Source organism: Chiloscyllium plagiosum, unplaced genomic scaffold, assembly GCF_037043375.1.
Source record: "Chiloscyllium plagiosum isolate Xiang-an unplaced genomic scaffold, Cpla_swu_hap1 HiC_scaffold_11, whole genome shotgun sequence".
Lineage (NCBI taxonomy): Eukaryota > Metazoa > Chordata > Chondrichthyes > Orectolobiformes > Hemiscylliidae > Chiloscyllium > Chiloscyllium plagiosum.
In genome coordinates this window covers 81469146-81495488 of record NW_028270149.1, presented here as the reverse complement: position 1 = coordinate 81495488, position 26343 = coordinate 81469146, and the positions used below count along the sequence as shown (strand labels likewise).

Here is a 26343-nt window from a genome sequence, read left to right as displayed (position 1 = left end):
GGAGGGCGTGGGTGGTGTCCCGAATGTAGGTGGGGAGTTCTTGGACTAAGGGGGACAGGACGTTGTCAAGGTATGTGGAGATGAGTTCGGTGGGGCAGGAGCAGGCGAAAACAATGGGTCGGCCGGGGCAGTCAGGTTTGTGGATTTTGGGCAGGAGGTAGAAACAGGCGGTGCGGGGTTGTGGGACTATGAGGTTGGAGGCGGTGGATGGGAGGTCCCCCGAGGTGATGAGGTTACGGATGGTCTGGGAGATGATGGTTTGGTGGTGGGGGGTGGGGTCATGGTCAAGGGGGCAGTAGGAGGAGGTATCTGCGAGCTGGCGTTTGGCCTCAGCGGTGCATTTATTGTCCTTGCCTAATTGGTCAGAGGGCAGTTTAGAGTCAACCACATTGCTGTGGGTAGGGTTTCCCATGTAGATCAGACCAGGGAAAGATGGCCATTTCCTCCCCTATAAGACATTCATGAATGAGATGGGTCTTTACAATTGATAATGGGTTCATAGTCACTCTGACTTTGGACTGAGATAAGGAGGAATTTCTTCACTCACAAGGTGATGAATCTTTGCAATTCTGTGCTTTAGAGGGCTACAGAGACTGAGTCGTTGAATACATTCAATACTGAAATTGTTAGAATTGTACATTTAAAACATCATGTGATATGGAAGTAGATCAGGCAAATTATGTTAAAATTGAAGATCAGCCATGATCTCGTTTCATGGAGCAGAACTGAGGGAATGAATGGTCTACTTGTGTTCCTGTTTTCTAAGTTGTCATATTCTTCATATGTTTTCCTAAGAAGTCTGATTTCTTACTAGGATATGACTGAAGCTTTCTTATTTTAAAATTAATAATTACAGATTTTATTCATTGTATTAAAGTACTTGCCAATGTTCCTGGTCATGGAAATAATTTGAAAGCAGCATGGAGATGCCCCAGGAATACTTCGAATAACTAATCACAACTAAACACAGTTGGTTTCTCTGACTAGCGGCATGCATTTGTACTAAATCAATTCAATTGTAAATAGTTTTGAATCAATATTCCTGCTTCTATTTCAAATCCAAGGTGTGGTGGTTACAATGGTCCTGTTGAGTACCATTATACAAATCACTTACAATAGCATCATTGGCGACAGTCTGTACTACCTGTTTGCTTCCTTCCAATCACCCCTGCCGTGGGCAGATTGCTTCAGTTGGTGGGGAGCAGATGAAACATGCAGCAGGACTCCCAAAGGTACAGTGCTCACTTCTACTGGGGAAAGTATAGACATCTTCGGCTGATGGCTCCTTGCAACTGGTTGTACTGAAACGTGAACGAGTGTCATCAAACATTAGAAGTTTTTATTATTCATCTGCCTATTCACTGGGCTCCCAGCCAGGAACACGTTTTGTTATTATTGATCTTTGACTGAAGAAAGTGATGGAACAGGATCTTTAGGCAGGAATAGCCAGTCTGTCTGCACATTGAGGGACTTCTGACGTGAGTTTCTCTCAGATCTGCTGCAGCAACTGTTCTGTGCAGTCTGAGGAAGCCAGCAAAGCTATCGTTCAAAGTGCTCATCGTTTCACCCATAACGGTCAAATCTTCCAGCCATTGCATTGTCAGATGTGTGTGGGAGTTGCACTTACGATGGTGATAAGGAACTGATGAATTGCCCATCATATCATTAGTCTTTGCCATATCTCAGACTCTTGAGCTGAGTGAGAAACATCACTCAGTTGGTTCTTAACCGAATACTTACCCAACAAGTTGGGCAGATTAAAACATGTTCCAATACTTGACTCTGGGGTGAGGTGGTGCAGCGGTTATCACCACTGCCTCACAGCATCAGGGACTCGGATTTGATTCTAGCCTTGAGTAAAATTTTAGTCTGTGTGGAGTTTGCACATTCTCCCTGTGTCTGTGTGAGTTTCCCCTGGGTGCTCTGGTTTCCTTCCACAGTCCAAAGATGTGCAGATTAGGTGGATTGGCCATGCTAAATTGCCCAGTGTGCAGGGATGTGCAGGCTAGTTAGGCTAGTCATGGGAAATGCAGGGTTATTAGGACAGAGTAGGGGGCGTGGGTCTGATTGGATGCTCTTTGGAGGCTGGTGTAAATCTAATGGGCCAAATGGCCTCTTTCAGCACTGTAGGGATTTTACGAATCTTTGCTTCTTAGTCAAACACACCCGACGCTGACTATCCTGCAGACCTGACTCAAATAACCTCCCTGACCACTCTGTCTGACTACTTAATACACCAAGCTCCCACAGCATGACTACCCCTGACCCAGTCTCTCTACCTCTCCCAACTACCAGACTCATCTCTCACCAGATATAACTACATTCCCGAACTATCTTGACTCCCTGCCTGATCTGACCAGACTATCCACCTGGCACAACCAGAAGTGAACCTATGTACCCATCCCTCCAGCTATCCTCCTTACCAACTTCTCAAGTTACACACTTCACCCTCTACTCACTGCACCCACTCACTTACCTAATTACCCAATTCTACCCACCAACCCACTGACCTAGCTCGTCCATGTAACCACTTCCTCACTCAATACTCACTAATCTAACCAATCTATTAGCCAACCCACATGCACTCCCTTACACATCAACCTACTTACCCAGATCACCCTACTACTCATCTTCCTCGTTCATTTACTTATCCAGGTTGCCCACTATCCACTTATTCAGCTCTCACATCTACCCACAGCACTCACCATCCTATTCACTGAACTCGTAGGCAATTAATAGGATAGACAACAGAAAAGTTATCTTCCACATGCCCCTCACACGATTAAAAGTGCAACACTGTTTTTGTATATGACAGTACTCACTGCATAATTTTCTGAAATCAGTAAAAAAGTTACACCCAGCTTCCAACATGTTCTGTTCTCCCCATTTTGTTGAGTCATAAAGTCCAGTGTGCATCAAAAGTAATTTCATACCGTCCTTCTTGAGAATCCTTGAACTGGCTTCCAGTAGCAAGGCACAAGTTGACGATTCCATCTCCCAGTCATGGCAAGATGACTTGTTCCATCTTTAAATTTTTATCAGTTCTTTCTCTTTGAAAGAAAGTACTACTGCATGCATTCTGCCAGATGGCTAATGGGAATGGGCTTTTTCCTCAGTGGCCACTGGAACTCCTGTATCTATCTAGCTCACTGTCTGTTTCTCTGTCTGCTTGTTTGCTGCCTGCCTCTGTCTGCCTGCTCGCTATCTGTATGTCTCTGTCTGCCTGCCTCACTGCTTGTATCTCTGCTTTTCTTGCTGCCTGTCTCTGCCTGCCCGTCTCGATGTTTGTCTCTGTGCCTAGCTGTCTGTCCCCGCTGCAGTCTCTGTCGAGAGGTTCCAAGTCAGTATGTCTGCAATAGCAATAACAGCTGCCTCTCCCTTTGTGTTCAGCTATTAAATCTGGCACTTTCATTTCGATATGACTTTACCCAGATCCCCTCTTCCCAATAGCAACTAGATCACATCTGATCTGATATTGATAGCATAAGTAATAGGAGATGATATGCATCAGTTGGCCTTGACTTAACAGAGACAGTTTACATGAATGTATGAATTGCAATGGGATATGTGAAATCTCTAGTTTCTCTTCTGATCTTTAATTCAACTTATAACACAAAACCAGAGACCCTTCCATGAAATTCTACATCAATATTTCATATTTAAATATATATTGATGACACACTTTGATATCAGATTAAAGGAACTCTTTTTACTTTAATATTGGGCTATGTGATTAAAGTATGTATCAAACAAGATTTGCACGTACATGCAAGGAACAAACCAAAGCTGGACTGTGCTGTGTGTGCAATGTACTGACTGTACTTCTCTGTCTGCTTCATCTGTTACCTTACTCATATGAGTCCAGGCAACTCAATCGCTAGCTCATTGATTGTCCCTGTGCCCATGTGGCCATGGCACTATCTCTCCATGGTGCCAGTCATGGGGATTCTCAAGGCTGAATTGAACCACATCCTCAGTGGATAGCCCTTATCATCAATGAGCTACCCACTCCCAGCAAATAACTGAGGCACAGCCTGCAGGCCTCCATGGCATCTTTTACAATTTCTTGCAGAGACATGCACGAAAATGGTGACAGACCAGCTGAACACTGAGGGAGTAGAATCCATTTTGGGTTATAAATACTCCTGAGGATGCCTTGATTGCCACACCTTTTCAGTCCAGGCCTCTCTGTAACAGTGGGAACCAGTGACTGCACCAAGAGTTCTCTGTGTCTGACTCACCTCAGCTTTCTCAAAGTCGTGGCCTTGGCAAACATGTCTCCCAGGAGATACACTTGTGGGCTGTGGGATTGTGAAGCACAACGGATGTTATCAGCACATTCTTGGAAGGAATTGGAGGTGATCCCATAATTGTAGCTATATGCAAAAGACAGTGGTCTTAGATCTATCTCAAACTTGAAACCTGCCCTCTGTACGATAGGAGAGTGAACTTTGAAGCTCCATTTGGTTAGAAATGGCTTTCTGATGTCCAGTACTGAGATTTTATGGTTGTTGATCCATCCATTGTAATTTTGTTAGTTTCTTCATAACATTTGGTATAACTGAGGAGTTTGTGATCACATCTCAGTAAAGAGGCACTTTGCTGTGTAGAGTCACATATTTCCCAGGCTGCATGAAGACAAATTTCTCTCTTAAAATACTTTACCAAGCCAGATGAGCTTTTAATGGCTGTGTGATGAAAATAATCCTAATAATACATTTCCTATTGTCTTTTTCTTTTGGAAACTAGTTTTAAGCCGTTCCAGTTCAATTGAAGAGACTGGGGAGATTGTCTGGTATTTAGCTCTTTGTCTGCTTTTGGCCTGGCTGATAGTTGGAGCAGCCTTATCTAAAGGAATCAAATCTTCAGGCAAGGTACATGATTGGTGGTTAATCAAATTAAAACTAGTGACAAAGTACAGTTCTCTGTGACAATAAAACTAGAAATTATAAATCATTTGTGAAGTGTCTGGTTTATCTCCCAGGCGATGTTAATCGTGTCTCTTTCGGGAGTGGGAAATCCATAATTCATCAGTACTTCAGGTCTGAGGGAGATCTGAAGATCTTTTCCCTGACAGAAAGAACAGCAGCAAATCTCCAAAACATCTACGATGTCTCCCTCATTCTGAGGGTTTCAGTCACTGATGCAGGGACTCTGGGGGAAGCTGGATAGATCTGGAAAAGTGATTGAGAGCATTAATGTGTACAATTTATTTCAGTGTGAATGGGAAAAAGAACTGCAGATGTGAGGACTGAAATATCTTCATCTCACCCTATTCTAATCTCCTATTAAAATGAGTTTTGACCCCAAAGATTAAAAATAAATAGAACAATTCTGTCCTATTTAAATTCACTTATGCTTTACGCGGGTAGCTCACTTGAAATCAATTCCTCCTATTCCCAGAGTCTAAAATCTGACAAGCTTTTCTCCTTGGTCAGGCTGTTTATTTTACTGCAACGTTCCCATATGTGGTTCTGACTATACTCCTGATCCGAAGGATTACCCTGGAATGAGCCTATAAAGGGATTGAATTCTACATTGGAAAGCAGTTGGACCTCTCAAAGCTGACTGATGCTGAGGTAAACACATCTGAACAATCCATATGGTTTCAACGGAATTTTGTGTCAAAATTACTGTTTATTTCACATTTCTGTTTATTTGCTTCTTGGTGCTCAAGATAATTGAGAAAGGCCTAAGTCTTTGTTTTGGATTGTTGTTCACAGTCACAATTTCAGTCATTGCTTTTTGATGCAGGAAGTGAATTGGAGGTGGTTATTGACCTCCAGTTCAGGAAATATAGCCCTATTTCTTACTTTATATTCATAGTCATTTGTCAGTTCCTCTATTTCCCAGCCCTGGATCCAACCATCCAAATCTTTGTCCTATCATATCAAAGGTCTTTGAAAAGTCTTTCATAGGACATTACTCTTGACTACTCTTTTAACATGACCACCCTTTAAGAAATTCTTGTTAGCTATTTATGTCATGTTTTCTTGTGCACAGATGTTCAATTAATTCATCTTGCAGCAAATATTCTTATATTGTTTACATTCATCATATTACCTGGGGAACTATCCCTGGATAGGTCTGTTTCCCTTTCTGGAATTCAGGAATTACATTTGCTATTCACCATTTCTCAATGTGTTTTTCTTTGAATTTTATACCTAAGTAAAGGTGCCTCTCCTCTCTCCTGCTTTGTTCCTTCCATTATTTGATGATATTCCATCTAAACCTGGGATCTAAACTGCCTATATTTTGATCAGCTTCTCTTGTATATTATTCCTTGATATTTTAACATTTCTGATATGGCTCTTTGCTTCGACTGTTGTTATTTCTTTTTTGTTTTCTTTTCAGTAAAAACCTTAGGCAAAGGCAAAATTATTCCCTATTATCATCCTCTCTTGTGTATGTTCATTTTTTCTTTAAATATTATCGAACTTTGTTTTATCTCTTGGTCAGTATAGCTTCATATCCTTTCCCTTCATTGTTTTTTTAAAATACCCACATTGCATGATCTTCACTTGTTACTCATTACCTTAATCCTTATTATAACACAATTATTTTCCACACATTTTCTCAAACGTTTTCTCCCATCTTTGCTGTTTCATTTATTTTAATTAGATCCTTATTGGTGATAGCAGCCTTCCATCCCATAAGATGATGGGACCAAGTTGGGCAATCTCTCTCCCTGAATAAGATTTTTAAAAAGACATGATTATCATTTTTTTTTAGATTACATTACAGTGTGGAAACAGCCCTTCGGCCCAACAAGTCCACACCGACCGCCGAAGCGCAAACCACCCATACCCCTACATTTACCCCTTACCTAACACTACGGGCAATTTAGTATGGCCAATTCACCTGACCCTGCACATCTTTGGACTGTGGGAGGAAACCGGAGCACCCGGAGGAAACCCACGCAGACACGGGGAGAACGTGCAAACTCAACACAGTCAGTCGCCTGAGGCGGGAATTGAACCCGAGTCTCTAGCACTGTGAGGCAGCAGTGCTAACCACTGTGCCACCGTGCTGCCCATGGAGCTTTGTGGAGCTTTGTTTTGTATTCACAGCCTGTTCTTAATTACTGTTTTTGAAAAAAATAGAATGGGAGTTACGAGGTGACCATGCACACGTGGCTAGTAAAGAGGTGAGTCATTCACTGGAAAGCATGGCTGACATTGATAACATTATATTGGGAAAATTAACAATTAGTTCATGGTTTCAATTGAAATCGTTTTCCTGTGCTGATGATTTCTCCCTTCTATTTGTCAGGTCTGGAAAAATGCTGTAACACAGATTTTCTATTCTCTTGCAGTGGGTTGGGGCAGTTTAATAACACTGTCATCCTACAATAAGTTCCACAACAACTGTTACACAGATACCATTGTTGTCTGTGTTGTTAATTGTGCTATCAGTGTGTTTGCTGGATTTGTCATCTTCTCCATCCTTGGCGAATAAACAACATAAGCTTGTTTCAGAGGTTGTCCAGTCAGGTAACTGCAGAGTCACACTTACTGTCCTCTGTTAAAATATTTCTGACCCACTATATAATTGTTTGGGTTTCTCAACCTCATGTTATCTCCTCTCTTGAAATGAAATACAAAACTAATTTTTTTTTGTATTGCATTCATCAGGCCTGATGTACAAGATACCAAACTTGGAAAGTGAGCACTAATTTATACAGCATGAAAGAGATTGGTTGTACTGTTGTTAGCTTGTCAATCTTAGCTGGAAATACTTGAACCAGGCAGATAGACTGGTTATGGTGTGGTCATGGGGAATACTGCAGGGATTGGCAGTCTCCATGACCCTTTCCTCACTGGAAAAGTTACAATGTGTGGCTATATTCCATTTGGCAATGTAAAGGAGGGTCACATATGTCAGTTTAATATTCCATGCATTCCCTACAAGACCAATTTGCATGGTACCGACTTGAACAATTAGAGTCTACCTGCTTGAAACTACCTGATTTCTGATGTATCTTCATGCTATACATTGGCCAAGCAAACAGTAACATTTTCTCATGTTGTATAAAACCGATGTTTCTTGCATTTCAGTCCTGATGTGTGCAAGACAAAAACCTTCAGATTTGAGTCCTTTTTAGTTTCTGTATCACAGAGGTGAAATTTCTGTCAAGAAACAATAATACTTTCTTGAGTTCCTTCCCACAGTCCAAAGATATACAGGTTAGGTGCATTGGCCATATGAAGTGCTGGGTTACAGGGATAAGGTCGGGGATGGATCTGAGTGGAATGCTCTTCGGAGGGTCATTTTGGACATAATGGGCCAAATGGCCTGCTTATACACTGTAGGGATTCCAAGATGCTGTTTTTTTTCTCATATCTACTCTGTTGATAAATTTTGGAGTCAATTCCATTGTATTAAGGAGGGAAAGAGAAACTGGGAAGGAGATGGGAAGAATGAGAAAATCAGGAATAGACGCGAAGGAAGAGAAAAAATGTGGAAAATATGAAAAGAAGGGGAAGGAGTGGGGGATCCAAATGGAACAAATAATGAAAGGATTTGACAAATCAGGGGTGAGAGATGGGTGAGTGATCATGTGAACAGTGCATAGAAGTGTTGACACACATGGGAAGCAGAGCGGAAGGGAGGTCAGTGAGAAGATGTGGTGAAGAAACTGAAGTGGAGGAGGAGGATAAAACTCAGAAGCAAAGGCACATGATATTTCAAGAGTCAAAGCCACACAACTCTCAGCAGAAACTGGAGGGCTTTGTTGCTGAGATTAGAGACTGGTGAACAGGATTGGAATACCAAACAACTGAATGTTTCAACATGATGGAAGAGAGCCACAAAGTCTCAGATCCATTACTGCACAAAATGTGATACATTTCAACAAAAAAAATCTTAATTAATTATTGAGTGTTAAATTCAAAAGAAATGAAACAGTTTGTGAATTACTGTTTTAAGTACAATTAGTTGACCATTTCAATTGTATCTAGGTTTCGATTTGGCTTTCATTGCATTCCCAGAGGCCCTTGCACAGTTGCCATGGGCACCTTTATGGGCCACGTTATTTTTCTTCATGCTATCACTGTAGGACTCAGTAGTCAATTTGTAGCTGTCGGTAAGAACAATATTACTTTACTTCCTTTCCACTTTGATTAAAAGGGAGCTATTGCAGTCTAGCCTTTGAGTCTGCACAGGAACCCAATGCTGCACATATTACACAGGGTTAGTATTAGGACTAGGGGAGTTTGGCCCAGGTAAGAATATTGCTAACAGCAAAATGGCACATTCCCAGGGAATCACTGTCAACATTTATAAAGGGGACTTGTAATAAGCTTAATATAACCTCAACTGGGGTTATATCTATTTCAGACCTAAGTTCTGAAGTTCCATAAACAAGATTCAGTGATATGGAAGGTGTCTCACTTCTCTCCTGGAGTATGCCAATTCAGTACGTACTTTACTGGCTGTTTGCAAATCTACAAATAAACTCAGAGGCAAAAACATTTCTAGACTGGTGGAAGAACCAAGATCTTGCATTTATCATAACTACTGGATATCGCAAGGCATTGAAATGCCTGTGAACTGTAATGTAGGAAACAGCATTGGTGTAATGTAGGAAATATGGTGGCTAACTCAAAAACTGCAAAACCCAGCAGCAATATGGAAAAAAAAACCAGATGATGTATTTTTTTCATGTTGATCGACATATATCTCCCTTGCCCTCCTTCCAAATAGGCTAATGAAATCTTTGACATTCACCCAAATGAGCAAATGTGGACTCTATTTTGATATCACATTTGAGGATGGCATTTCTGAAAGTACAGCCCTTCTGCAGTATTGTATTGAAGTAATTTTTGTCTTCCAGCCCTGTGTGAGAAATACTGGTTAGTGATTGTTGCTGACAGACTTATGGTGCAGTGGGTAATAAACCTATCGCTGTGCCACAGGCTCCAGATTTAAATGCCACGTCAGGAGCTGATGGTATTGTTACCGTTAATGTGCTTTGAAACTTTGTACATATTAATCCGCATAACACATACTACAGAGAAGACAGGCAGGAGGCTGAAGGAGCACAGCAAGCCAGGCTGCATCAGGAGGTGGAGAAGTCGACATTTCAGGTTGAGACCTTTCATCAGGATGGGGGAGGGGGAAGCAAGCTCAGAAATAAATAGAGGGAGGGGAGTGGGGCTAGGGGAAAGGTAGGTGGGATAGTGATAGGTGGATGCAGGTAGGGGAGTATTAGAACATAGAACATAGAACAGTACAGCACAGAACAGGCCCTTCAGCCCATGATGTTGTGCTGACCATTGATCCTCATGTATGCACCCTCAAATTTCTGTGACCGTATGCATGTCCAGCACTCTCTTAAATGTCCCCAATGACCTTGCTTCCACAACTGCTGCTGGCAACACATTCCATGCTCTCACAACTCTCTGTGTAAAGAACCCGTCTCTGACATCCCCTCTATACTTTCCTCCAATCAGCTTAAAACTATGACCCCTCGTGTTAGCCATTTCTGCCCTGGGAAATAGTCTCTGGCTACCGACTCTATCTATGCCTCTCATTATCCTGCATACCTCAATTAGGTCCCCTCCCTTCCTCCTTTTCTCCAACGATAAAAGTCCGAGCTCAGTCAACCTCGCTTCATAAGATAAGCCCTCCAGTCCAAGCAGCATCCTGGTAAACCTCCTCTGAACCCTCTCCAAAGCATCCACATCTTTCCTATAATAGGGCGACCAGAACTGGACGCAGTATTCCAAGTGCGGTCTAATCAAAGTTTAATAGAGCTGCAACAAGATCTCACGACTAAAACTCAATCCCCCTGTTAATGAAAGCCAAAACACCATATGCTTTCTTAACAATCCTGTCCACTTGGGTGGCCATTTTAAGGGATCTATGTACCTGCACACCAAGATCCCTCTGTTCCTCCACACTGCCAAGAATCCTATCCTTAATCCTGTACTCAACTTTCAAATTCGACCTTCCAAAATGCATCACCTCGCATTTATCCAGGTTGAACTCCATCTGCCACCTCTCGGCCCATCTCTGCATCCTGTCAATGTCGCGCTGCAGCCTACAACAGCCCTCTATACTGTCAATGACACCTCCAACCTTTGTGTCATCTGCAAACTTGCTGACCCATCCTTCAATTCCCTCATCAAAGTCATTAATAAAAATTACAAACAATAGAGGCCCAAGGACAGAGCCCTGTGGAACACCATTCACCACAGACTTCCAGGCAGAATATTTTCCTTCTACTACCACTCGCTGTCTTCTGTTGGCCAGCCAATTCTGTATCCAGACAGCTAAGTTCCCCTGTATCCCATTCCTCCTTACCTTCTGAATAAGCCTACCATGGGGAACCTTATCAAATGCCTTGCTGAAGTCCATATACACCACATCCAGAGCTCGACCCTCATCAACCTTTCTAGTCACATCCTCAAAGAACTCGATAAGGTTTGTGAGGCATGACCTGCCCCTCACAAAGCCATATTGACTGCATTTAATCAAACCATGCTCTTCCAGATGGTCATAAATCCTATCCCTCAGAATCCTTTCTAACACCTTGCAGACCTATTGTGATAGGTCAGTGGGAAGGGTGGAGTGGATAGGTGGGAAGGAAGATGGACAGGCAAGGTCAGGTCAAGGAGACAGGGATGAGGTTGTCTCTAACCAAGTTTATACCTAATTTTCATTTTTTTTGTCTCTAACTAAGTTTATACCTACTACCCTCCCCCCCTCCCGGATTCCTTTCTAGTCCTGCCTCCTCCCTTCCATTCTATTAACTTCTCTATCTCCCCCCCCGCAACGTTATCCTATGTCCAGCCCTTACTCTCCTCCCCGTCTCCTTGACCTGACCTTACCTGTCCCTCTTCCTTCCCACCTATGCACTCCACCCTTCCCACTGACCTATCATAATACTCCCCTACCTGCATCCACCTATCGTTATCCCACCTACCTTTCCCCCAGCCCCACTCCCCTCCCTCTATTTATTTCTGAACTTCCTTCCCCCTCCCCCATCCTGATGAAGGATCGCAACCTTGAATGTTGACTTCTCCACCTCCTGATGCTGCCTGGCTTGCTGTGTTCCTCCAGCCTCCTGTTTGTCTACATTGGATCCCAGCATGTGCAGTTTTGTTTTGTCACATATTCAAGAGAGACAAGTTCTTGTTGAGATAGATGTCTTGAAGTTCATTAACAAATGCTATCTATTTATAAGCCTACAATCCCAGAGTTACATACATGTCCTGGGGTTTGTGCTTAGGGATGTTACTGTGGGTTATATGCACATAACTAATACACAACCCTCACTACACTGACTCCATGACACAGCAGCTGAAGACGAAGTGGGTCCCTTTATACTGAATATCATGTATCATATAGATAGTTTAAAGTACATCTCTGTCAGGTCTGGAATTATGCCAGATCACAACAGTCCTATCTGTTCTTTGGTCTGGGGAGTTATGGAATTATTGGGTGAGAGGGAGAGGACATTTGTTCCCTGGGACCACAAAGCTGATTAATTATTTGACTTAATTTCACCAGAAGCCATTATAACCTCATTGCTGGACAGTTCCCTACATTTCTGTGATCAAAGCGTCTTTCTGTGACTGCTGGTGTATGCTTGATGATGTATCTCCTCAGTGTCCCATGTGTGACAAAGGTATGTCATCTTTCAGTATTTTAGCTTTGATTTCACATGCAGCTATCATTAGATTGATGCCTTTCACAAAGTGAAGCCCTTGTATTTTAGTCCTCTTCTCCACCCACTTCAATGTTATGAAGTGCTGTTAGAGGCTGATGATCCTTATTCAATACAGAGCCTGGGTAAAGAACTAAAACTCATCTCTAATGGTCCTTAAGAAGATAGCAATGAGCTGAAACTTTGCAGTCCTCATGGTGGAGGTGCCTCCAGAGTGCTACAGATTGCCACAAAATTTCAGAATATTGATCCAGTAACAATGACGGAAGGGCAATATACTAAGAATATTTTAAAGGAAAGCTGCATTGGGCCATTCAACCCATCCACCCTGTTCTACTATTCAATAAAATTACGGATGATGTAATCATGGCCTGCTCTCAACTTTACGGCCTGCCCTTTGTAACTCTGGTCTCCTTTCAGTGTTAAAATTCAACCTAAATTAGCCTTCTGTATACTCAATGACTCAGGTTACACTACTTTCTGGGGATAGTTAATGCCAGAGGTTAATAACCTTCGGGGGAGAAAAAAAATTATTTTTATCCATTCAAAGAGCGCCACTAGCTCGGCCAGCAATAATTGACAATCCCTAGTTGTCCTTGAGAAGGTGATGGTGAGCTACCTTCTTGAACCACTGCAGCCGATTTGGTGTAGGGTGACCAACAATGCTATTAGGGAGGGCATTCAAGTGTTTGATCAGCTGATACTGAAGAAATAGCGACATATTTCCAAGTCAGGATGGTCAGTGGATTGGAGGGCAATTTGCAATTGGTGTTGTTTCCATCTACCTGCTGCCTTTGTCCTTGGGACTGGCTATGGGTTTGGAAGATGCTGTCTAAGGATCTTTGATAAGTTCTGCCACACATCTTGTAGATGGTACACATTGCTACTACTGAGCATCACTGGTGGAGAGAGTGAAGATGTGGTACCAATCAAGAGGACTGTATTGTCCTGAATGCTGTCAAGCTTCTTGAATGTTGAAAGAACTGCACTCTTCCAGACAAATGCAGAGTGTTCCTTCACACATCATTGTCATTGTTGGTGGATAGGCTTTAGGGAAAGTGAAGCTGAGTTACTTGCAGCAAGATTGCTAACCTCTGACCTGTTCTTGCAGTGACATTATTTAAGTTGCCAGTTCAATTCATTTTCTGGTCAATGGTAACCCCTGGGATATTGATAATGGTGGATTTAATTATGGCAATGCCACTAAATATCATGTAGTGATAGTTAGATTCTCTATTGTTGGAGATGGTGATTATCTGATGTCTGTGTGACACAAATGCTAAATAGTCTGTATGTTATCCAGATCTTGCTGTATTTGAACAGGGACTGTTTCAGTGTCTGAGGAGTCACAACAGGTGTTGAACATTATGCAATAATTGGTGAATACTCCCACTTCTAACCTTATGATGGAGGGAAGGTCATTGATGAAGCAGCTAAGGATGGTGTCACTACTCCCAGGGATTCCTGCAAAGATGTCCTGGAGCTGAGATGACTGAGCTCCAATATTCATAATAATTAACTTCTTTGCCACAAGGTGGCATGGTGGTTCAGTGGTTAGCACTACTGCCTCACAGCACCAGGGACACAGGTTCGATTCCAGCCTTGGGTAACGGTCTGTGTGCACTTTGTACATTCTCTCAGTGTCTGCATGGGTTTCCACTGGGTGCTGCAGTTTTCTCCCACAATCCAAAGATGTGCAGGTTAGGTGAATTGGCCATGCTAAATTGCTCAAGGTGTTCAGGAATGTATAGGTTAGGTGCATTAGGGGAATGGGTCTCGGTGGGTTACTCTTCAGTTGTTTGGTGTGGACTTGTTGGGCCAAATGGCCTGTTTCCACACTGTAGGGATTCTGTGATTCTGTGATTCTATGATATGACTCCAACCAGCAGTGAATTAACTCTCAATATTCATTGATTCCAGTTTTGTTTGAGCTCCTTGATGCCACATTTGGTCAAAGGACTGTCACTCTCACCAGACCTCTAGAATTCAGCTCTTTGTCCATGTTTGAACCATGGATTGAACAATGAGGTCAAGAGCTGAGTAGCCCTGGCAAAACCCAGACCTGGCGCCACTGAGTAGTCTATTGCTGAGCAGCTACTGCTTGGTAATGTTGTTCATAACACCTTCCATCACTTTTCTGATGATTGAGAGTAGCCTGATGGGGCAGAAATTGGCTGGGTTGGATTTGTCCTGATTTTCATGCACCGGACATATCTGGGCAATTTTCCTCATTGTCAGGTAAATATCATTGTTGTAACTGTACTGGAAGAGCTTGGCTAGGGGAGCAGCAATTTCTGAAGCACAAATCTTCAGTAATGCGACTAGAATGTTGCCAGAGCCTCTAGCCTTTGCAGTATCCGGTGACCTTAGCTGTGCAGTAAGCAGCATGATCAGTTTGAGTGAAGACTTCACCTGATTTCAAAGATATCTGGATGGATCGGTATATGAATAGGAAGGGATTGGAGGGATATGGGCCAAATGCTGGCAAATGGGATTAGTTCTGTTTAGGATATCTAGTCAGCATGAACAAGTTGGACTGAAGGGTCTGTTCCCGTGCTGTATATCTCTGTGATTCTAAGTGAGACAATGGCTGAGTGAGTTCACTGGGAATGGGAATCAAAGTGGGAATATAGTGCAAAGGGGGACAGAGCAGCTTGAAGTAAGGTCTACTGTGAGATTTAAAGCCTGAAGAGTGAGTGATTAATGGCAGAAGATAAAAGACACAGATCAAGAGGCCTACCTGCAGTAAGAGCAGAGGCAGAATACCGTAACAAAAAAAAGGGAAAAGCGAATTGGTGAGTCAAATTGGTGATCATTTTTAGTCATTGGTAGTGTTGGGGTACAAAATAATGGCTGAGGAGCTGAATAAGTACTTTGCATCAGTCTTCACAGTGGAAGACATTCAACAGAGTTGAGGGACAGAGATGAGTACAGTGGCTATCACCAAGGTGAAGGTGCTAGAAAAATCTGAAACTGGATAAATCACTTGAACCAGATGGACTACACTCTAGAGTTCTGAAGGAGATAGTGAAGGCTTTAATAGTGATCTTTCAGGTATCACTAGAGTCAGGGAGGATCCCACAGGACTGAAAAATTGCTAATTAATCTCTAATCACCTCCCATTTAAGAAAGGAGTGAGGCAAGCGATGGAAAATTATAGACCAATTAATCTGACCTCAGTTGTTGGTAAGATTTTGGAGTCGATTGTAAAGGATGAGATTTCTGAATATTTGGAAGTGCATGATTAAATAGGGCAAAGTCAGCATGGTTTTTCATCAAAGGGAGGTTATGTCTGAAAAATCTGTTAGAATTTGTTGAGGAGGTAATGAGCAAATTAGACACAGGGGAGCCAGGGACATGATCTATTGGATTTCCAGAAGGCCTTTGATTACCTCATTCACCTTTTATTTTATAAGGTGCCGCACAGGAAGCTGCTGAATAAGATAAAGGCCCATGGTGTTAGAGACAAGGTGCTAGCAAGGATAGAAGATTGGCTGTCTGGCAGACAGCAGAGAGTGGGGATAGAAGGGTCCTTCTCAAGATGGCAGCCAGTGACTAGTGGTGTTCCACAAGGGTCAGTGTTGGAACCACAACTTTTCACTTTGTACATTAATCATCTGGATGAAGGAACTGAGGACATTCTGGCTACGTTTGCAGATGATATACACATAGGTGTAGCAAGTGGTATTGAGGAGGCAGGGAGGCTGCAGAAAGATTGAGACAGGTTAGGAGAATGGGCAAACAAGTGGCAGATGAAATACAATGTGGCAAACTGTAAGGTCACTTTGCTAGGAAGAATAGAGACATGGACTATTTTTTAAATGGGAAGAAAATTCAGAAATCTGATGTGCACACGGACTTGGGAGTTCTAGTCCAGGTTTCTCTAAAGGTAAACTTGTAAGTTTGAGTAGGTAGTTAGGAAGGCAAATGTAATGTTGTCATACATCTTGAGAGGACTAGACTATAAAAGCTGGGATGCACTTCTGAGGCTTTTTAAGGCTCTAGTCAGACCATATTTAGAATATTGTGAGCAATTTTGGGGCCCATACCTCAGGAAGGATGTATCGGCCCTGGAGCGGGCCCAGATTCACGAGAATGATCACAGGAATGAAAAGCTTAACACATAAGGAATGTTTGAGGACTCTGGGACTACACTCAATCGAGTTTAGAAAGGTGACGGGGAATCTGACTGAAACTTATAGAATACTGAATGGCATGGACAGAGTAAATGTTGGGTAGATCTTTCCATTGGCAGGAGAGAGGAGGAGCTGAGGGCACAGCTTTAGAGTAAAGGGAAGACCCTTCAGAACAGAGATTGGGAGAAATTTCTTTAGCCAGAGAGTGGTGAATCTGTGGAGTTCATTGCCACAGAAGGCTGTGGAAGTCAGGTCATTGAGTATATTTAAAACAGAGATGGATAAGTTTTTGATTACCAAGGGGATCAAAGGTCACAGATTAAATGGTGGAGCAGACTCGATGGGCCAAATGGCCTGATTTCTGCTCCTATGTCTTATGGTCTTGTTAAAGTTTAAATAAAGTCTTCTATTTGAATTTAGGTCTCTAGGTATTTTTAAATTTCCTGAAAAATAGTTAGAAATAAGATTGATACCGGTGCTTTATTTCCAAAAGTGGGGGATTCAACACCCATACAACCTATTCAAGAACAATGGTTACCCGATAAGCACAGTGAACCAATTCTCAAAAAACAAGCCGAAACAAGAAGACACAACATGCCCGGAGACTCTAGCCACACTATCATACATCAAAGACATCTCGGAGATGACAGCCAGATTACTCCGACCCCTTGGCATCATGATTGCCCACAAACCTACCAACACACTGAAACAGCTACTGATGAACCTAAAGGACCCTGTACCAACAGCCAGCAAACCAAATGTCATATACAAAATACCCTGCAAGGACTATAACAAACACTACATCGGGCAGCCAGGCAACAAACTAGCCACCAGGATACATGAGCAGCAACTAGACAGCAAAAGACATGACTAGCGTCCTTACACACAGACGAAGAAGGAAACCACTTTGACTGCAACAACTCATCCATCCTAGGACAGGCTAAACAGAGACATGCATGGGAATTCCTAGAGGCCTGGCATTCAAACTGGAACTCCATCAATAAACACATCGATTTGGACCCCATTTATCAAACTCCCAGAAAAAGAAGCGGAAGTGATATCACCCACCACAACAGACCAAGACACACAAATAGAAAGCGGGACAGAACCCCAGCACTTCACCAGAGGCTCACTGATGATTTTACCCAGCATGGTGATGGAACGTCTGAGAACAAATCTACCAGCTCAGCGAGCAAACTTACAACTTAAGCCTCAACCTGAGCTACAAATCTTCTCAAAAAATCGCAAATATATAAATGATTCTTTTGGCTTCCCATGGAATGTTGCTTCCAATTCTGGGCATTACATTTCAGAAAGAATGTTAAGGCTGTGGAGAGAATCAAGGTTTTGGAGAAACTACAATTAGTTTATTTCAAATAGAAAAGGTAAGAGAACAATTGACAGAAAGTTTAAAAAGTATAGAAGAAATAACTATATTAACTCATCAATAAAAGTATATCATGTGTTAAGGAAATAGAACCATTAAATGATAGACATGATATACCACAGAATGATAGAGAGGTGGCTGAAATGTAAAGTTTTGTTTTGGTTTTTAGTGGGGAGATAGTTTTCTGTCTACGTGGACTATGAGATGAGCAACACAAAAAATGCATTTAACATTATATTTTTAAAACTGAATATATTGAATAAACCAATCAAGCTCAGGGAGGACAAAACTTGTAGTCTAGAATCAGAGATGTACATCGCGGTGACACTCCCCAGGAAAACTCTATGATTCTCAAAGATATCTGAGACTTCCGTACAAATTTCCTTCTCAATTTCCCACTGACTATTGTGGGGCCCATTGTAAAATGCCAACATAGTGATGATCCCTTTCTTATTTCTCTGTCCCACCCAAATAACTTCACTGGATGTACTCCCAGGAATATTCTCCCTCAGTACAGCTGTAATTTTAGTCCTAACCACAACACCACTTCCCTTCCTTTCTTGCCCTCCTTTCTATCCTTCCTACAGCATCTATACCCTGGAACATTAAGCTGTCAGTCCTGCCCTTCAATGAGCTGTGTCTCTGTAATAGCTATGATATTCTATTCCCATGTTCCCATGTCCGAGGTCATCTGCTTTACCTGTCAGGCCTCTTGCATTGAAATAAATGTAGTCTCATTCATCAGTCTTACCTTGACCTCTGCCTTACTCATGCCTGCCTTGACGATTTGAGTTGCTCCTCCTCTCAACCATACCAGCCTTCACCTTATCTCTTTTCTCAGTGTCTCTTTGCATGCCCAAAACCTCCCCCCACCCCCAACACACTTACCCACCCACACAAATACCTTATGAGTCTTACACTTCCTCAGTAGCACTAGCAAATGTCCCCATCAGGATATCGGTCTCCTTCCAATTCCGGTCTAGATAAGTTGCATCCTTATATTTTGAAATAATCTTGGGAAAAGAAATCACTAACTTTTAATAATTCATTCAGAAATGGTGTTGTGCTAGAGATCCAGTTGACAGCTAAAACAATGCCTATATTTATGACAGAGCATATCACAGAGTCATAGAGATATATAACACGGAAACAGAACCTTTGGTCCAACTCGTCCATGCCGCCCAGATATCCTAACCTCATCTATCCCATTTGCTAGAACTTGGCCTATATCCTTCTAAACCCTTCCTATTCAGATACCCATCCAGATGCCTTTTAAATGCTGTAACTGTATCAGTCTCCACCACTTTCCCTTCAGTCTCTTTTATATCTTTCCCCTCTCACCATAAACCTATGCCCTCTAGTTGTGCCCAGAGAAAAGACCTTGCCTATTTATCCTATCCATGCCCCTCATGATTTTATAAACCTCTAGAAGTTCACCCCTCAGCCTCTGACACTCCAGGAAAAGCAGCCCCAGACTATTCAGCCTCTCCCAATAGCTCAAACCCTCCAACCCTGGCAACATCCTTGTAAATCTTTCTTAACCCCTTTCAAGCAATGATAAATCAATCCATTTGCATCAGTGCCAGAATAAATAATGGAATCCTTAGTAGAGAGAGAAGAGCAGGACATATAGAGTAGCTGTGAATAGTTGGCTTGAATGTCAAAGGGAAAAGTTTGTTTGACCAAACGTGCAGACATTTTTGAGGAGGTAATAGGATTAATGGACAGTAACATAAGGGCTACTGATATAGAACACAAGAAGCAACAAGGCTGCTTGTGAATGGCCTGTTTTTGTGCTGTGTGTCCCAGCAGGGATATGCCAGAGTGATTAGCTCTATGGGAATAAATTGGCAAGGAAGACTCTGAATGGGGAGGTGGTCAGGGGGTACAATCCAATCCAATGATCCAAGGAGAGCAGGATCCAAACTTGTGAGAATGGGGTGAGTGAGCTGTCAGAAGAGGCAGTCAGGAGAAGTATGCTGTGTGCATGTGTGAGTGTACACTAAATAAATGGAAAACTTGAGAATCAAAAGGTTATGGAGGATTGGGGGTTAATCTAATTTATGGTCACTTTTCCCCTCTTGATTTGGAGGCAGTGAGGTATCGTTTGAGGTAACGTTTTCCCTTTTTGTCCCATTTTGAAGTCGGTCACAATGGGTTGCCCAAACTGTACCTTTATTTTTTGAGTTTCAATCTTGGAAATAAACCCATAGCAAAATCCTTAATGATGAAAATAAAAATGTGGTTTATTAACAGACCAGGCAAAACATGGAAGAACAAACTCTGCTACTTCATTCACACATACAAATACAGTGAAGACGGACAGAGAAGGGAAAAAGGAAGTTGCAAATTGAATTTCATAAAAAGTCATTACATTGGTATTAGTTTACATGACTTGGAGTCCAATTGGTCAAGAATCAAATTGGGAATCTTTCAGTTGGTTAATCTTACTGCAATTCCTTTTCTGAGTTTGGGATACAGATGGATGGCAGTTAAGAGTGCAGTGGTATTTTGCATGCTCAGAGAATTTGTCCAGCATGGCTGACAAAGTGTGCAATTTTCTTTCTGAAGAAGAGACTTTTGGGAAAGATAAAGATGGAGACAAGGCTTTCTCACTGCTAAGGTTTGGAATTACTGTTCTTATAAGACAGTAAATGATATCAGAAGTCAAAACTGCATATGTAAAAAGGGCTCAAACAGCCCGGTTTCAGTTGTATGATAGGGTGGTTTCTGCTAAGCCAGTCAGATAAATTGGTACTTTGACCGTCCGCATCAAAACTGTATGGGATGATGGATGGATTCATGGGTAGATTCATGGGTGGATGGTGCTGTGGGTTCACAGATGAACGGATAGATGGATGAATTCACAGACAGATCCATGATGTGATGGATTTATGGGCAGATATACAGAAAGAAAGATTCACAAATGTGTGGATGGATGGACAGCTGGATTCATGGAGGGATATACAGATTTAAGGATGGATTCGCAGATGGGTGCATGAAATGATGTACTGATTGATTCTCAGAAAGTGGGCCAAATTTCCAGGCAGATGGACTTGATAAATTGGTGGACAGTTGGATGGATTCATGATCAGATGGTCAGATTCACTGACAGGTGAATTCATAGACGTATTCATAGAAGGATGGGTTCATAGACTGATTCATGGATTGCTGCAATAATTATGGAGGGACTGCAACAAAGACTGCAACTAGACTATTCCTGGGATGACAGGACTGATATATGAAGAGAAAGTGGATTGATTAGGACTATATTCACCATCGTTTAGAAGGCTGAGTGGATAGCTGATAGAAACCTATAAAATGCTAACAGGATTAGACAGGGTAAATTCAGGAAAGATTTTCCCAATGACCAAGAAATCCAGAACCAGGGCTCACAATCTGAGAATACAGACGAGGTAATTTAGGAATTAGATGAAGAGAAACTTTTCACCTAGAGAGTGGTGAGCCTGTGGAATTCTTTGCCACTGATAGTGATTGAAACTAAACCATTCAATGTATTTAAGGAGGAGTCAGATATAGTTCTTAGGACTCAAGTGCTCAAAGAGAGAACATTGGAAGAGGATATTGTCTGTGCCTGTGAGGTTTGCTTTCTCCACTGCATTGACACTCACTCCTGGTATCTGCTGTCTGGCCAAATCTCTCTACTGGTTATGTTACTGTCTTTAGGATTTTTGTACCACAGGGGCTGAAGAGAATCTGCTGACGTCTTGTGATAAGGTTGATCCTCCCATGTTCGGTTGATCTGTTTTGCTTCTAGATTTTTGCTTCTCTCTAAATGGCTTTCTCTAAAATTTTCTTTGGACCACAACAAAACTGAAAAAGACTTACCGGTAATCCATCAGTAATTCTATCTCCAATGATTTTGTGGCTTCACAATCACATTTTTTCACTAATATGTGGAGATCATTAAATAAATTCGCAAGGTTTGTGAAGGTTTGTAGCTCAGGTTGAGGTTTAGGGTGTAGGTTTGCTCGCTGAGCAGTAGGTTTGATATCCAGACGTTTCATTACCTGGCTAGGTAACATCATCAGTGGCAACCTCCAAGTGAAGCGAAGCTGTTGTCTCCTGCTTTCTATTTATATCTTTCTCCTGGATGGGGCTCCTGGGGTTTGTGGTGATGTCATTTCCTGCTCGTTTTCTGAGGGGTTGATAGATAACATCTAGATCTATGTGTTTGTTTATGGCATTGTGGTTGGAGTGCCAGGCCTCTAGGAATTCTCTGGCATGTCTTTGCTTAGCCTGTCCCAGGATAGATGTGTTGTCCCAGTCGAAATGGTTTTTTTCATCCGTGTGTAGGGCTACGAGGGAGGGAGGGTTGTGTCTTTTTGTGGCTAACTGGTGTTTGTGTATCCTGGTGGCTAACTTTCTTCCTGTTTGACCTACATAGTGTTTGTGGCAGTCCTTGCATGGAATTTTATAGATGATGTTGGTTTTGTCCATGGGTTGTACTGGATCTTTTAAGTTTGTTAGTTTTTGTTTGAGAGTGTTGGTGGGTTTGTGTGCTACTAGGATTCCGACGGGCCTTAGTAGTCTGGCTGTCATTTTTGAAACTTCTTTGATGTATGGTAAGGTGGTTAGGGTTTCTGGCTGTGTTTTGTCTGCTTGTCATGGTTTTTTTTGAGGAATCTGCGGACTGTATTTTTTGAGTATCCGTTCTTCTTGAATACGTTGTATAGGTGGTTCTCCTCTGTTTTTCGAAGTTCGTCTGTGCTGCAGTGTGTGGTGGCTCGTTGGAATAGTGGTGGCTCATTAAAAGACCCAGTACAGCCCATAGACAAAACCAACGTCATCTATAAACTTCCATGCAAGGTCTGCCACAAACACTACGTAGGACAAACAGGAAGAAAGTTAGCCACCAGGATACATGAACACTAGCTAGCCACAAAAAGACACGACCTCCCTCTCCCTCATAGCCCTACACACGGATGAAAAAAACCACCATTTCGACTGGGACAACACATCTATCCTGGGACAGGCTACGCAAAGACATGCCAGAGAATTCCTAGAGGCCTGGCACTCCAACCACAACGCCATCAACAAACACATAGATCTAGATACCATCTATCAATCCCTCAGAAAACGAACAGGAAATGACATCAACACAAACCCCAGGAACCCCATTCAGGAGAAAGATATAAATAGAAAGCAGGAGACAACAGCTTTGCTTCACTTGGAGGTCGCCACTGATGATGTTACCTAGCCAGGTAATGAAACGTCTGGATATCAAACCTACAGCTCAGCTAGCAAACCTACACCCCATTAAATAAATTACTCATAGATTTCTCTGGATGCTGAACACCTGACAAATGTGTTTTCAAGAATTTAATTTGTTAAACAGTGATTTTTAAAACCTTGCAGAATTTCATCAAATGTATCTGATGCAACTTTTATGAGCAACTTGGTGCACTAGATCATTGAATATAAAAGTGTATTTGTTCAGTTTCTGATTAAGGGTCTTGTTTGGAGGCAAAATCAATATCTTAAGGATGGTTATTGGCAAGGTGTCCAATTTTACGTACTACTTGGCCCATTTCTGAAATGACATCTTGCTGACAGTACTATTACTGCTGCCTTGTCTTCCTGATATGATTATTTAGCTTCCTTTTCATTTATTGATGCAACATCTCAATGTCTCCTTACCTTAAAGGATTTCTATTTTGCTGTATAACAATGCTGTTACTGTGTATAGCTGTACAGGACAATTTTCTCATACTTACGTTGTCAAAATAGATTATTCCCACCTTGTTTGCAAGTGCAATGAATGGGTCCCACTTCTTTGTGGCCTAATAGATATTTCCCATTCTCTTCAGAGCTGCATGTAGGGTTAAAAACAATCCCACTCATTTTAATGTGTTCTACCAGATGAATTTCACTCTTGTGATTCTGTCTTGTCAAAAATTGCCATGAGTTTTCTTCTTAAAGCTGTGTCTGAAGATACCTTCAAAGCTCACTGGAACCTGCACCACTGCTCATCATGTTAGAGATTGCTCATACTATCAGACCACCAAGGCAGGCTCACTGCCAACAAATCCTTCCTGGCAGAGATTTGCAGGGCTCATTTTATCGAGTGTGGTCGAGGAAAAACACTTGGTCCTCCAACAAACACATGCCCTTGTCGTAACCAATGTGTCATTTATTACATGTTAGCAATAGGTACATACTCCACTGATATGGTAGACATTGTCACAGAGACTGTAAAGAGGATTTCAATGGTATGTTTTATTAATCAGGCTCCAATTCTTCCACACAAATCAGAATGATGATATCAATATGGCCGTTCTTAATGCAATCCTCAGCATTAAACCTTTCTGCACCCTCTATGACTAATACCAGTTTGAATCAGATCCCTCTGCAACATACCTCCCCTCATCCTGTGGTTAATTGTTGGGAACCCAGGCAGTGCAGACTGTAGGTGGGGGCTGTGAGAGCAGGAGCTCCTGTCCACAATGTACAGAGACTGGAATCCTGTGTATTATCACCAGGACTCAGGGAGAAACATGACTGAACATTCATGATGCAGGAACTTGAATGCTCAGTAATTCTCAGCCCCATCCTGCCCCAAATTGATGCCCATGTTTACAGTGGGCACAGGAAACTTCAGCAAGCCTCATACCTGTGTCTTGGCTGAGGTGTTGACTGACCAAGGGAGCACTCAATGAAGTGACACTGATTGTACTCCAGAATGGCTGTGGAATTTCAGGACCATTGCTTACCAATTAAACAGGAATTTTTCTTTGAACTGTCACTTCTCAGGAATGACCAGAAGGTGCACACAGTTTGGGTCGTCTGTAGAGTCCAGCTTCTTCCTGTATCTTTCCCCTCTGTGTTGTTCCAAGTACGGACCCCAATCAGGAGCTGATGTGCAAGCAGCAGATATTTTCTGTGAATGGAAAAGTAAAATGTTTAATAATTTCTGCTGGATTTTCACCCACTGTTAAGTGGAAAAGAAATCTGGTTCTCAATCAGATTATTCCGCAGTTTGTTCCAACGCCTGGTAATTCATATTATAGCAAACAATATTTCACATCTGTGTTCATGACAAAGATTATCCTCCCATCCAGACACTACAATTGATCCTGTTATGCACTGGCAGTGAGACACACTGAAAGAAATGGACATTGCATCAAAATGAGTGTCTGTGAAATGACCTTAGTGCAATTCATTAAATGTTAAAGGTCAGAGACAGAGTGAGATGAAGAGGTTTAGGGAGGCAATTACAATGTTTAGGGTTAACCCTGCTGAATTCACAGTTACCAATGGGGGAGTGAGTGTTGCAACAAATGTCAGAATTGTAGGAGTGCAGGTATTTTGATGGTTCACACAGTTGGAGGAGGGTACGAGAGAGAGGATTTGCTCGATGATATGGGGTGAAAATTTTATAAATGTGATACTGGTTTAGCATCTTATAGTGATCAGCAAGGACAGGGCTGGCAGATGAACAAGGCCTGGTGTGGTTTAAGCCATAGGCAGCCGTGCTATGGAGAAGCATGGGTTCACTTAAGGTGGAAGATGAGAAACATGAGCCACCAGTAGCCAGTCATATAGCCTACAGATTACAAAGACAATGACCAGGATTTTTCCGATAGCACGGTTTCCTGTCCCACAATCTGAAGACTTGGTGGGGAATATATCCCTGCAGGTTATGGCTGTGCCAGAATCACTTCAAGCTGCTCAAAGCATCAAATGGCTGGTGATGGGATTTTTATCCTCTATTTCATGCATTTTCCTTAAACAAAACTGCCTGCCAATCTGATTGACCAACTCTTTTGCCCCAGCAGTTCCACAGGGAGTAACGGTCACTGCTAACACCAGAAGCAACCTCCAGAGTCAAAGTGCTGGAGGTCCACAGGGAGAGCTAGCAGTGAGGTCACTTGACAAGAAATGGAGGTCCAGGGAGAATACAATGACTCAATATAATGGAAAATTAACATTTATTGTGGAATCTGTAAAAGAATACCTTCCTACGTCGATTTAATGCAGACAGCCTGACTTCGCTGAATTCTGTGAACAGACAGCCTATCCTTGCAAGTTTTGCAAAAAATCTAATTTGGCAGACTCAGGGGAAGCACAAGGGCAGTAGCAGTTTTTACAACAGTAAAGGAACGGGAAAACAATTCCATATGTGG

General features: G+C 42.2%; 1 long non-coding RNA gene across 1 annotated transcript in view; it reads right to left on the bottom strand.

Annotated features, from left to right (window-relative positions):
• Window positions 1–5051: 5051 nt before the first annotated feature.
• Window positions 5052–26343, bottom strand: part of LOC148148855 (uncharacterized) — a 33633-nt gene continuing 12341 nt past the window's right edge. Inside the window, exons 2-3 of the long non-coding RNA XR_015758698.1 lie at window positions 24931–25097; window positions 5052–5174 (exon numbers count right to left, since the gene is read on the bottom strand). This is a non-coding gene — a long non-coding RNA (uncharacterized LOC148148855). The remainder of the gene's footprint in view (window positions 5175–24930; window positions 25098–26343) is intronic.